At 33.1% G+C, this 13806-nt stretch overlaps 1 protein-coding gene across 1 annotated transcript in view; it reads right to left on the reverse strand.

Annotated features, from left to right (window-relative positions):
• The window catches only part of LOC128680497 (octopamine receptor beta-3R-like), a 53877-nt gene extending 40424 nt beyond the window's left edge, over window positions 1-13453 (reverse strand). Inside the window, exon 1 of the mRNA XM_053763699.1 lies at window positions 13243-13453. The gene's annotated coding sequence lies outside the window, so the exon portion shown is untranslated. The remainder of the gene's footprint in view (window positions 1-13242) is intronic.
• Window positions 13454-13806: the final 353 nt, after the last annotated feature.

Below are 13806 nucleotides of genomic sequence, written 5' to 3' on the forward strand. Positions count from 1 at the left end.
ACCGCTGTCATTAGTGTTTATTAAATTGTACCATACACAGTAATCAATTTAAATATCCTATTTTATAAATAAGTAAAGTACTGGTACAATGTTAATTTTATAAATGTTTAATAATATTAAAAAAAAGATTCTTTATTCAAAAAAAATGTGCGTCACTAATGAAACGCTACAGGCCGCGTTCAAACAGTCGTGAAATTCACACTCCTATGGTTCTCAGAGCGTTTCGACAGCTGCGGCCGCGCTGTCATTACGATCCGCCAATTTTGTTGTGGAAGAAATCATTTCCTAAATGTAATCATTTATAAAATTTACATTACCACAGTATAGATTAATTATTTAAAGTCAGATAGTAAAACTAATTCATGTCTTTGTAAAAATTTGTAAAACTTCTCAGCCTGTCCTGCTTAGATGCGTTCGAAATTTAACTGTTAGAACCAAGTTTCGGCCAGGTTGTACCATGGAATTAGTAAGTATGTACTACGAAGTACTTACTAAATCCATGGGTTGTACATATAGCCATTTAACAATGCACAAACTGTCACAAGTCTGGCTGGAAAGCATGAAAAATAAATAATTCGTAAATTGACACGTGCATTCAATATCCTCGAAGCAGCAAGGCCGGTAAAATTGCCTTTAGCACGCCACCGTCGGCCTTGGCCCCAACCTTGATTGGCTAACGATAGTTATTTTCGAGGGAATTATGTAAGATTTAGTACATGCTATGTTGGGATTACGTTTCATAAAGTTCTCGTCTCGTGTATGGTGGCCAAATAACTTTTCTCGAAAAGTCGAAGTTTGGAATAGTATCGTATCTCTTCATGTTCGTACTTCCGCACGGCTGGGGGTCGTGGTCATTTTAATTCACCTTGTTTGAAGTTTGTTTATTTCACCTGGGTGAAAGCTCAGGTGAGTTTAAGGTACAGTGGGTTTCTATTACATGCTTATATTTAACTTACAATGTATGTTCGGGTGGAATCTTGTTGCTCGATTTTGAAGCAGATATCTTCAATTGAGCTAAAACTTTGTACACACGTTTAGTTTGGGATGCCAATATATTATTATGAGAAGCATGACCTGACGGTGCAACCAGGAATAGCTCCCGATGAAGTCATCAGTTGCTTGCGTCATGCTATATCATCAAAAACACATGACAATCGTAAATAGGTGGATCATGAGAAAACGCAACGATTACACCCATTGTGTCGTAAATAAAAGGGGTTGATAAATGAGGGTAGGGTCGAATTATGTAATAAGGGGATGAATTACAAGCTATTTCAGGGGTATCCGCCCCTGAAAAGGTAAGATACACGTGGTTAAACTGTTTACCTTACGAAGGTTGCGTTCGAATTGTGTACAAGGTATTGTTTAAAAAATGTGCTATATAAAATTGTCTAATACATAATATTTTTTCAGGAATTAGGCGTTTACAGACACTTTTTCACGTGAATGTTATAGAAATTCTTAAATTATTCTCAAAAAGTTACAAACTACTAGCATTGCGGTACGACCACTGCTGAGAAGAAATGCTTTGAGGGATAATGTTCCGTTATATTTTTTATTATTTTTTAAATTTAATAAAAAAAATAATTATTATGTCAAAATAATTGAATAGGTAGAGGTTTTATTTCTAGATTTTTTTCACTTAAATAATCTTTTTATTCCTTGACAAATCCAGGAAGTGGATTATCGTTACGAAAATAGATTTATAACACTAGCTTTTGACCGCGGCCCGCGTCAAGTAAGATATAGTACATTTCATATTAATACATATTAAAACGCAATCGTTTCGAAAAAAAATACGTTCGATGTTAATATATATTAAAACGCAATCGCTTTGCATAAAGCTGACCTAATAGCATTTCTATATTAATTGGAAAGTCATTGATTTTCGTTCAAATCCCAATAAGTTCTCGGTAAATCGTAAATCAGGCTCTATTATATACCCGCATTAATTGGAACATCTGGTTATTTCCTCCGAACACTGGGTGTGATAATTCGACGTCATTACCCACTTTCTATTCAATTAAGTTACTCCAAATTGGATGTGACAATAAGGGTGACTTGCACCATCAAATTTGTCTTTAATTTTAACCAGCGTGCCGCTGACGTTTAGACAAAATGGCGTACTTTGTGTTTTTATGCTCATGTTAATGTCTCAGTTCACCCCAAGAGCGAGTATATTCAACTTCCAGACCTTATAATGTCTTTTTTATATTTTGTAAGTTTTATTTATATAAAATCATAATATTATCCGCAGAAGGTACGTATAGTAACATGTCTTTTAGAATTTTAAGTAATAAAGTAAATATTAATTTTAAAGAATCCCACAAGTAAGTAGTCAACAAAATTTTTGAAAGAAAATAGAAACTAATTCACCCGAGCCTCTTTTCAAATAAAGATAAAACAAGACAGAAACATAGGCTTGTTCAAAATTATTTCAATATTTATCAATTCAGATTAACACAATTTGTTATTTCAAACCAACGTTAATTGGTACTTCTGAATATTTGAATAGAAATCTTGTCAAAAACATGCCAAAAGGCAAGACATTTAGATGAAATTAATTTAAGAGGATTCTGACTAGCTATAGCAATAAAACACACTTTCCCCTTCTTGCGTTTTCTGAAAAATAAATCTTTAAATTTATAAGATTTGATTGTAATTTTACTGCTGCTTGTTTGACTCTTTGGTAATACTGTTTTTGCTGATCAGATTTCAAAGCTTAGTCGCTCCGAATGATATAATAATACACTTTTACGCTAACAATAATAATTATTAACGTAAAAATCAAATATTTAATATTTGTCTAACAAATATTAAAATATATGATCGCATTTGAAGAAAATGGACACAAAGAAATGAAGACTACATTCAAAGTTGTTTCAATATTGTGAATAATATTATCAGTAATAGTAAAGACTATAAGATAATATTCAATTCATTCGACATTCATTTACTTCATATTACCTTCATTGAATATTTAAGATCACGGTACAAATTCAATATTCAAGCAGAGAGCATTTAGTATAGTACAATCGACAGCAAAAAAACCTACCCAACTTCTAAAATTCACCAGTATTTCCCCGTCATAAAGATTGTCAGGTAACTCGATGAGGTCGACTGTATATTATAATATTAAAAAGGCCTTATCGCTTGAATGCTAAACAAAGGTCCATACCACTGAAATCATCGTAGCGTAAAATTAAAATTGCAATATTTCAAAGAAGTGAAAGGTCTAATCAAAACAAATATAACCTATAGTGAATTCCTGGACATAATAAATGGCTTTCTCCAAGTAGCAGTAGGCAGAGTTTGTGGAAATAAAACCTTACAACAATGAAACAAAGTTCAAATTTACAGCTAAACATTGTTTTTTTTGGGCGACAGATGTTGGAAGAAATCTTTTTTCTCGTTAATGTGATTCAGGCAGCAGAGTGGCAAACTTGGTGTAGCTTGTTTATTTAGACGACGTCTTTGTTTTGTCTAACAAATAAAAGTAACAGTGGTACGGCGTTTTCTTTCAATTACAATTTTTATTCCTTTTTAAATCTTTAAACAAATATAATAAAACTTGAGTACTACAAAATTCCGCTGTAAATAAATGGTATCGTTAAAGAAATTGCCACTCGTGAACCATTTGAAGAATGGCATTTGAATTTATCTTTATCAATCGTATAAATAGCTTTAAAACTGGTTTTAATATCTAGTTTACCTCATAGTTTAAGCCTAATAGACGCTTAGTAACAGTTTATGAAAAACATCACAAAACAGATATAAAATAAAACGTATCAAAAGCTGAATGAACGATCTATCATCTCGGGCCCTTACAATGGTTAAAAAATGAAAGCTCTTTTGGAATACTTGTTTGATTTATCTGTGTCTTCAAAATAAAATCACTCATGTTTTTATTTTTTGGCATCTCTTTAAATTGTATTGTTACCTTTTACTGTGAATGTGCAGAATGTTTTTCTCATTATGTCTTTTCAAGTGTAAAATAGATAAAAACTGCAATTGTTTTTCTCAAGCCACAGCATAAAGAACACTCATAAAAACTTTATGAACATAGTACAAGTATTTCTCTCTGATGTGTGTAACTTCTTGGATTCATCTAAAAGCCTACTTCTGATAAGTTTTCCAACCAGAAATAGGCACTTCTGGTTGGAAAACTTATCTGGTGGGGTCATCGCTGCTGTCGAATTATGATAAAGGAATTACATTTCCTAATTTAGGTTTCTACCTACCTACATTGGTTACTGGATCGAGTATCAATGATACTTTTTCTATTACTATCGTACAATGACAGTGTTTATTTCTATTCGAAAGTGAATCTCTGCTCCTGTAAAGATATTTTATATATTCATCCAAGTTAAACGCTAAAAATATAATGGGTTTCATTATAAATAAATAAATATATTAGAACGAATCACACATATTAAGCTAACCCCAAAGTATGTTCGAAACTTGTGTTATGGGATACTAACTCAACGATACTATATTTTATACACAAATACATAATATATAGATAAACATCCAAGACCCGGGCCAATCAGAAAAGATTATTTTCCATCAAGAACTTTACCACTTCGCCGCCGAGGTCGTCTAATCATTATGTTCATTATGTTTTTCGCGTTTGTTCTTGAAACAACAAACTGTATTGAGTAAATTATGGTATAATGGTGACAGTTTATCCAGTTGTTCAGTTTTAACTTTAGATGGAAATAATCTATTTATTATGGCTAATTAAATAGAAATACAATTTACTGAATTACCTAAGTTCAAGAGTGAAAATGATAAAATTGAATAAATGCTGAAAATTACATTGCAAAGTTTCGGTTCGGACGTCCGTGAAAAGTATTTGACTTCATTTGTTACAAGTTCTCGTCCGCGGATTCGCTTTTAACTTCTACAAAATTTCGAAAAGATAAAGCATGAAGAGTATCATACAAATTCGCTGATAAAATTGTTTTATAATATCAGTTGGAATTAGGACATATAAAAATCCAGGACTAAACAGAAAATTGCAAAAATGGTGGTGATATAAGAATCAAACCAAATACATTATGATACATACATGCACGTAAAACCCGCATGAATACAATAAAACACATAATAATTAAAACACTTTAATTACAGAATACCTAGTTATTTTTATACTACCAAGCATACCTACTACCAGATGGCAACCTATGGGCGTCTGCAAGACCACACGTTTCACACGCGCATTGTCGACTTTGTGGCCTAGGATCTTTTGCCACAGTGCCCTGTAATCACACGCCTCTCTCACCCTCAAACCGGAACACAACAACGCACGCACTGCTGTTTGGCGGCTAACATAGATGAGAGTGAGGTACCCATGCAGATGACCTTTGTACCAAGGTCTTCCTCTGATTAATAGTTATCCAAAACTAATCAGTACAAGTAATCTGGGAGGATTTGTACGGCGAAGTTAAATCGATGGTCGTTCAATAATGAAAGTTCCTTAATTAGTAGGATTTCAACTTGGAAGGTCATTGACGTAGCGGTAAACTTTAGAGTTTCATTAATTACTACTGCATAAAATTATAACTACCGAATTACTGGGTTCCACTCCTGGAAGTATTTTTATGTAAACAGTGGCAAGCAAATGGTCTATGAAAACTACCATACATTAAATATAAAGAGGTAAGTTAAAAGTTTGTATGTTTGAGGTGGGTAATAACCGAAATTGCCGAACCGATTTTAAAAATTCTTACACTATTAGAATATTATGATAGGCTATATTTTGTCTCAAAATTCTCACGGGAGCGAAGTCACGGCCAACATCTAGTAAGTTATATTGGTATACCAACTCATGTGGAGTGAGGTTCAAGTCAATCTGACAATGATTTTTTTCCATCTCAACAAATTTTAAAGAAGATTGGTTGAGTAGATAGAGCGTGAAGAGGTATGACAAACAAACTTACTTTCGCATTTATAATATTAGTTGGGATTAGAATTTTGTAGGCATAATGGTAAGCAAAGAAAACGGTAATGTTGTAACTTATATCAAAGGCACTTTGCCAGAATAAATTTAGACCGAGCCAAGTTAAATATTGTAATTCAATATAATGTTTTTGGAAGAACTAGTCCCTTTTATGTACAGTTTTACGAGTAACTTTGTTAGCAAAACGTTTTTATTTTTTGGCAAATAAAACTCCAATCACATTGGCTGTCAAAAACATAAGCGAAGTTTGCCAAGTCGATAGGTATCAAGGGACCAGTATCAATCAATTATACCCTGACAGGCAATAAAAGATTGCCATTTCTCCAAAACAATAAATTTGTAGAAAACAAATTTTAAGTATGGTCAATTTTGTATGCATTTTACTGGTTTATTGTGAATTATTAGTATACTATTTTTTTTTTCATATATAAATATATATACAAAAATGAACAAACAAACAGAATCCCCAAAAAGTTTATTCTTTACGCCACGGTTCAAATAAATATTGGTCGATAGATAAATAAAGATTTTATTGTTCTTCTATAAGACATGTTATCAAAAACAATAATACAATGTAAACTTAAAAATAAGCATGCGTAATGTGTGCTCACAGTAGCACAACAGACAGACAGCTCAGCTTAAGGTTCCCCGAAGTACAACCACTAATATAAACTAATACCTTCGCGAGAATACGTGACAACAATACGATATTTAATTTACCTAATAACATTTATCTTAAAAGTATATAATAAATTATAATAAATATATAGGGAAAAATCACACAAACTAAGTTAGCCCCTAAGTAAGTTTGAAACTTGTGTTATGGGATACTAACTCAACGATACTATATTCTATAACATATACATACCTATATAGATAAACATCCAAGACTCAGGTCAATCTGAAAAATATCATTTTCCATGTTGACCTGACCGGGGATCGAACCCGGGACCACAAGTGTAGCAGTCCGGCATGATGACCATTAGGCCACGGAGGTAGTCAATAGGTGGGTATTAAAGACAATTTATTTATTAACAAACCAGGAGCATACAGATACAGACAGACATAAAATAAACACACGCCATCCGTGTGGTTCTTGAGTCTGTGTGACAACACAAAATAAATACATTAAAAAAAAAAAACGCAGTGAACAGAAAGTTATGTATGTAAATTTAATTGCTCTTTAGTGTTAATAATGTACACCCCCAATATCTTGGAAAAAATACACTTAACAAGAATTTAATTATGCTTAATTAAACGAAGTGTAAAAGAGAAATTATGTTAACGAATAACGAAATTAACCATCTTAATTTTGCATTCAACTTTTTGTACATTAATTAAGACGAGCTCTTTCGTCCTAATATGAGCATTTTCCTGGTTTCTTCCACAGTCATTGAGCGTCGGAGCCCAGGGACCATTTTCCTATTTTTTCGTCTGCACTTCGCACGATAAAAATGATACATAAAATTATATTTAAAAAATGTTAAGCCCTACTGGCATGATAGGGACCAACACTGTTTGAATGAGTTTCTTTCGGCATTTCTTCTCAACAGTAGTCGTTCCGAAATGCTAGTAGTTTTGGTTGTAGCTTTGGTAAATATCATATATCAAATCAAATCAAATCATTTTTGTTTGCTTAAATAGAGTAGGTAATACAATATTCACATTTAGAACAAGCCTATTCAGCCGTTGTCAACAGCATTCATATGTTAATAATAGCATATTTAAAAAATTATAAAATGACATCAGATTGAATGAAGATAAAGTGTCACTTACAATTTACATGTATGTAAAATTTAGAATATGTCGTGAAAAAGTGCCTGACGTGAAGGCCTAATTTCTGAATAAATGATTTGATTTAACAATTACGATTGATGAGGTTAATGTCGTCAAGGATGATATGCGTGTCGGTGCTTCAAACCAAAGGCAATTCGAGAAGAAAAAGAAGAAATCAAGCCAGCGCTTCATGGGTTTGCCTCTCCTACCAAGGCCAGGCGGGAGCGGCATAGCCTAATTTTGTTTCACGTATTTGCCGGTCTACGCAAGACGTGGCCGTACCAGCGCAGGTGGCGACTCCTGAGATTTGTTTGCTATCTCGTCGTGCTTCGTCACGTGACGGTGGGCGACGGAGCGCGACGTAGCAATGGGGCATGGCTCTATAATGAACAAAATACTACTACTTGACGGATTACGATACAATTTTCTTCAGTAGTGTTCAATATATACTATTATTATAAAGAGATAAGCGTTTGTGATTTTGTATGTTTTAATCTCCGAAAGTACCGATCCGATTCCAAAAATTCTTTCACTATTAGAAAGGTACATTATCCAAGATTGCTATAGGCTATATTTCATCTTGAAATTCCAACGGGAGCGAAGCCCCGGGCAACATCTAGTGTTTTTTAAAGGTAACTTTATCAGCAGCAGTACTTCTAAAATATAATTCTAAAGAAAAATTTAATGTCTAATAAACATTTATCCACGGAACTCAGAAAACTTTGAAATGTTAAGTAGCGTGTCACGCGTGACAACGTTACGCAATTAATCATCGGCATCGACTTCATGACTGCATTCAGAAAAAAAACTCTTTAGAATTAGAATTCTAAAGAGTTTTTTTTCTGCTAATCATATATAGTAATTTTCAATTTCCGTTAGACGTTAGACATAGTGTTAGTTATACTAACACTATGCCTAACGTCTCCTTTTCTCTGTTCCTTCCTCAGCCATAAAACTTCGAAGTCCAAGGTCCGCTTTCTTTGATTTTCTTCTATACTTTGCACAGCCTTTGGTATCCACGTCACACGTCATTCTCAAGAAACGAATACTATTAGATTATCTTTAAAATAATAGTCTGTTTTGAGACAGAAGTTAAAGAAAAATTAGTTAAATAAAGCGTTTAGAACACTCTCTTTTTGGTCAATCATGTAAAATCACATGACATGAATATAAGATGACCAAAGGGCAAAGATATTCTTAAGTAAAACAACAGCCTACCTTGTGTTTTCCAATTAATCTGTTGCCGTTGCAAATGGAGGGATTTTCACAGATTTATAAATACTAGATGCCTGTGAATTGATCGATGAAGTGTTTATTTTTTCATTTCAAACTAAAAGAAGGGCCTGATTTATTTATTTTTAGAATTATCAAAAAATCAAACAGCGTTTACACGAAAAAAAAAAATTATATATTTTTTTTATAATAAGAAGAATATTAAGAAGTTTCCCTCTATAAAGTAGCTTAGGTTAAAATAATCCTAAATTGAATAAAAACTTTTATATTCTAAAAGACTTATAGGCATTAATGGGACATTTTAAAGTAACCAATAACCTGATACTGTGATAATTTTGATACATGTGACATTCATGATAATTAGTGGACTTTATATGCTACTAAAGGGTTTTTTTTTAATTTTCACAATTCATCAAAATTGAATTTTACGTGTATTATATCAGTTGTATAAAAAAAATCGCAATGTGATGTCCTAAACTCTATAAAAATGAGAACAATTGCATTTTCATGCAAGTTCGTGGCACTCTCGGCCGCTCGACGTGAACAATCTAGCCAATCACTCCACAGATCATGATCTGTGGGTATTCTATTATACTCGTATATGTAAACAATACCAGTATTGATTTTTTCTGACTGAAGGGTTTTTCTGTACACAGTATTTATTGTAACATCTAAAAACATGTTATGGAATTGGTTCGGCAATTAAATCAACGTCATAATGGAACAAAAACAAACGATCGCGTGTTTGGGACAAATAAAAAGCATTTTGAACGGTTACTGGAACGAATTACCGATAACCACTGGCAACTAAAAGTGGTGGTGGTGTGTTGGTTAAGACCGCCTGTGGTTCGAAAGGTCCCAGGTTCGAATCCTTTTCGTTTTTATCGACCACCACTTGCTTCTGGTGAAGGAAAAACATTGCGAGGAAACCTGCATACTGGTTGATTATTAACTTGTGTGTGAAATAGCCAACCACTCCATTGATGATGCCAAGAAATTTGATGTGTTTCATTCCACGCACGACCACGACCCTTAGCCTTGAGATATACGACTGTGTAGAATAAGACTGGCAGTTATATTTTTCCCTTTTTTTTCAGATAAGATAAAAATTTCATTGAAATAGAGATGTGAAATGATGAACAAATTTTCGCTGACGCGTGCCATACGAATAAAATTGGTGAATTGATCTTCGATTGCATGAGAATCGGGCCTCTGAAGCTTTCGTCTGTCTATGTCAAATTTCATCAAAATCGGCAAAAATTTTGTGTTTATTCATTACAAACAAACAAACAAATCTTTTCTCTTTGTAAGTATGGATACCTAAAAATAGAGGAGTGAGAATCACTCTGCTCATCAGGAAACCTTCAAACGATTTGTCAAATAGCACTTCAATCAAATTGTACACAAAAGGACGTATTTTAATTAATTTTGAGATGAGTCCGCTATATAATATTATGTAAGTAGAAATAAGGCTCGTTACACACGGATAATTTAATTTATAGTTTCTGTACTCGACGTGATATTGATTGTATTTAGCGCGTTTTGTAGTCTTTATTTATCACTAGCTTAAGCGTGAATTTTCCACGGGAACAATAAATTTTGCGAGATTAAATTTACTAAACTGTCCTTCTCCGTACTTCAAACTACATACATGCTTAATTTCAAGAAGATTGGTTTAGTAAATAAAGTGTGAAACATAACAAACACACAAACTTACTTTCGCATTTATAATATTGGTTAGGATTAAGATTTTAAGGTCGATATATCAACCGCATATATAAGATGTGTGTAACATAAATAAATGATTTTGTAAGCGGAAAGCCATTTGGTAAAACTTTTTATGACTGTAATCGAAACGTCTCGAATTCGAATTCTACGCGTGCCACATGAATCCTGTATAGTCGTTTTAATGGGCCGCCGCATTATATCAGAGAAGTGAAATATTGTAACGAAACCAGCGCATTGCTTGAATTTTTTTTGGTTCGCTCGTATGATTGCAAATAATTGCTACTAGATGGCGGTACGTAGTCGTAAAGGTCATGTCAAATCTCACAACAGAAACAACACTCGATAAATAGGAAACCGATTGGTCTTTAATGTAAAGTAAAATTAATATAAAAAACATATTGGAAAAACCTATCTGTATAATTTAGTCTACAAAACAGTGGATTAGGATAATTGAAATAACCTCAAAGAATTTTGCAATCTGAATTGAGGTCGGTTTGTTTCGCGTATCCTATATATATATATATATATATATATATATATATATATATATATATATATATATATATAGTCGGTGGAGTTTACACTACACCTCTCTATCGAGTTTCTGAGAATGTCTTTTTGTAACTCTTCCACGCAAAACCTACTGAACTTATTGTAATGAAATTTGGTACACGGGTAGAATATAACCTGGAATAACACATAAAGTACTTTTTGTCCCGAAATTCCCACGGAAACGAAGCCCCCGAGGCTTCGTTACGCAACTAGTTTCCTATAAATTTTCAAAGACAATCTCTATTTAGATATAGATCGTCAAACTTATCTATAATATTGACCCTGTAAATATTAAATTGACGTAAACCAGGCAGGAGGCCAGTCGTGAAATTACAACCGAATCCACAAAATGTATATTTGTACGGTTTATATTTTAAGCAGACCGAATGCTTCTAGGCGTCACAGCCGATACGGCAACCTGTAGAATGAGCAAGAATAATATGCTTGCTTATAGCATGGATCTCAGAGCGTGTCTACCGCAGCGGCCGCGCCGTCATTACAATTTTTCAAATTTTAACAAAGATAAGAATTCGTTTTATTACTATTCGACTTTAAAATAATTAATGTGTACTGTGATAATGTCAATTTTATGAATGATTGATTTTGGAAATGATTCCTTCCTCAAGAAAATTGACGGATCGTAATGACCGCGCGGCCGCAGTGATCGGTTTTGGATGCTCCGTGCAAGTGGAGGAGCGAGCCTTGGACTATAACATTCTATAGCTAGGAAGAAACCGAAAAACACTTAGATAAGATAATTAATATATAATAAATAATGCCTATACTGAAAAAAAATTCATGTGTCTCGCTTCAAATATGACGATGTTTCATAGAAACTTGCAATATTTCACCCCTATGGGGATGTAATTTTCAAAATCGAATTTTATATTAAACATTAGTATTTTCTACAAACTACAAATTTAAATTAAAAATTTCACGAATCTCACTTCAAAAGTGACGAAGATTCATACAAACTGGCAACCCCTATTTCACCCCCTTAGGGATAGAATTTCGAAACGTCCATTCTTAGCGGACGTCTACTAGTGACTATCTTCTTTTCTGCCAAATTTCATCTTCTTGGGCTCGAGATTTCGTGACGAGTGAGTGAGTGTTTTTCGCTATATATATATATATATATATATATATATATATATATATATATATATATATATATATATATATATATATATATATATATATATATATATATATATAGATTAAGTACGTGTAAAACAACAAAATACAGTATGTCGTCGGTTTGTTGAACTTGAAACAAATTGTACAAAGTGAAAACAATTGGAAATAAATACAGATCTAGTATCAATATATCAATTTTATTTTGACAGTCGAAACAACAGCTAAAATCGCGTAGGAGTATACAAATTGATGGCATTAGTAATGATTGGATGTGTGACATATAATCATACATATGTTTTTTTTATAGAGAGTGTTTGACTAAAATAACTTCATTGAACACAGATGGTAAAAAAGTAGGCAAAAATTACAAGAAAATTATAATCGCAACAGTGAACTTATCCCATGAAGTGATCTCTTCCAGTCCACAGATAAGCAAAAAATCCTTATCCATACTTCCATACTTAATATGTATAAATGCGGAAGTCTGTATGTGTGTCTATCTGTCTGATCCGGATTCATGGCTAAACCGCTGATAAAGAGCACATTTCAAACATAAGATACTTTTTTAACCGACCCCCAAATATCTATAAGGGGGATGAAAGTTTGTGTGAAAATTGTGTCTGTTCTGCTTTCATAGATAAATTGAACTAGAAATATTATATGCACAAGAACTTTGTAATGATAAATTGACACACTATATTTTTTAGATATCAAGCGAAAGAACTAAACTAAAAACTCAACGATATATTACAAGTTAGTTAGTGCAGAAAAAATTGATTTTTTTTTAATGAATGCAGCTTTTAAAATCGTAGGCAGTATCATAACAATGCACACTTTAAATATCAAAAGCCTACCTTCATCAGTTCCGAAAAACCCGGTCGCATTCCCTTTCACAATGATATTGTACGTTGTCTCAAATAATAACTTATCCACTTTTTTACATAACAATTTTCACTGAGAAAAAAACAGTTCACTATTTGCCATTTTTTTATAAATACGAATTTAAATGACGATAATGAAACGCGCGATTCCGCGTTCGAAACTCGTAGGTCTGCTACGAGTGCTACGCTCGGACTGTCGTAGCGGCTACGAGCGAAGAGGCTACGACGAGGTTACATCTCATACAATATCGTCTGTCCCGCTTTGGTATTAGTAGCGTTAGATAAATCTATCTCTTACTTATTTGAGTGGATGTAGATTTTGTTTGTTAGGCTCGAACTACAAGCATTGTTGCTATTTTGGCATGAGATTTTTTTCTCGTTTAAAGGCGTGCAAAAGCTTATGTAAATTGGAGGTGTGAAAGGGTTTTTGTAAAGGGAGTTTAGGTCTAATACGTGTTACCATAAATTTATCGGTGTTGATATTTTTCTATATTGACATTTGCGTTCGCTAAAAGCCTCTTGTTGAATATTTCTTGT

Source organism: Plodia interpunctella, chromosome 24 (genome assembly GCF_027563975.2).
Source record: "Plodia interpunctella isolate USDA-ARS_2022_Savannah chromosome 24, ilPloInte3.2, whole genome shotgun sequence".
NCBI lineage: Eukaryota > Metazoa > Arthropoda > Insecta > Lepidoptera > Pyralidae > Plodia > Plodia interpunctella.